Source organism: Aplysia californica, unplaced genomic scaffold (genome assembly GCF_000002075.1).
Source record: "Aplysia californica isolate F4 #8 unplaced genomic scaffold, AplCal3.0 scaffold01131, whole genome shotgun sequence".
In the NCBI taxonomy this organism is placed as follows: domain Eukaryota; kingdom Metazoa; phylum Mollusca; class Gastropoda; order Aplysiida; family Aplysiidae; genus Aplysia; species Aplysia californica.
In genome coordinates, this window is record NW_004798401.1 from 179200 (window position 1) to 180417 (window position 1218).

At 38.7% G+C, this 1218-nt stretch overlaps 1 protein-coding gene across 1 annotated transcript in view; it reads right to left on the reverse strand.

The window, feature by feature from the left end:
• Nucleotides 1-724, reverse strand: part of LOC101850219 (legumain-like) — a 10473-nt gene extending 9749 nt beyond the window's left edge. The window contains exon 1 of the mRNA XM_005111822.3: nt 293-724. The gene's annotated coding sequence lies outside the window, so the exon portion shown is untranslated. The remainder of the gene's footprint in view (nt 1-292) is intronic.
• Between the last annotated feature and the right edge of the window lie 494 nt (nt 725-1218).

The following is a 1218-nucleotide window of genomic DNA, read 5'->3' on the forward strand; positions in this document are numbered from 1 at the left end:
TATATATACATAATAGACGCCTTCAAAAACTCAACACTTCGTTTGCAAAGTGAGAACATGTGCTTATGTCAAATGAAGAAAGATTAATTAAAAGATGTGGTTTTTGAAGTTTATTCATTTTCCTACCAATGTGAACCATTTTGATCTCACACTCCAACGGATTGCGATACACTGTATTCCTTCTTTCGGAGAACCCCCTCCAGAAAAAATGCAGATAAACACAAATCGAAACTCAATAAAGATCTCTCGCTCTTTAATAAATTGTATGACCGCCATTAACATCTATACATACCAAAATACATCTTCACTTGGATCTTATAACATGTTCAAATTTTTTGTTGAGAAATTCAGTCCCACTTTCGCGGAAGGGCGATCTCCCAATAACTCAGAATAGCTGCGGATTCGCAAAACGGCAATCACTTTGCAGTTCAGTTCATTCCATGCGTGCGCTGAGACATGTCCGATACGAATACTGGCAAGTCCATGACATTCATGTCATGATCTTCCAGAAACGGTGTTGTTTGTTACATGGACAGTGTAAGGGAAGGAGTGTCGAGTTGAATGACAGAGATTCTGATTTTTTCTTTGCGCTGTTTGGCACCGTGAGGACGCTGTTGTCGCGGGTTCGTTAATTGCAGTCCTAAATAAGGCGTTCTTGATCTAAGTCCTGAACTAACTACACCGTGCCTCACACTGACGAAAGAAACATTTTCACGCACTCCATGCGTGCCTTGAGCTGTTACTTTTGAGGAACGAAGCGATTTCGCAAATGCGACAGCAAAATCTGCCCCTCTTAAACATGGCTGGCCACTCGAGACTGTCCTATTCTTTGTCCATCCCGGACATTTTAAGTGTGTTAAAGTTAAAGTAAGTCTTTGTGTAAGTCGAGAACAATACAAGCACTACATTTTAGCCGTATTGCTACTTCTCGGGCAGATTTTCAGCTTCGTTAAGTTGAGGAGTATTGTAATGAAAGAAATTCAAATTTGTTAATAATAATATAGCAACGAATGAAAATATTCAGTTAAGGCATAGTTTACTGTATTGTAATGAAAATTACTCAAGGAAATAGCAAAAGTCGTGCATGAGTGTGTGGACTAACAACTGCTCACTTGAGGCCCAAAACATCGTGACGATCCGAGCATATTTGGCTTTTTAACAATAACTTTTTGAAAACGTTGCTATTTTAATGGCGTTCAGTATATAATATATAATATA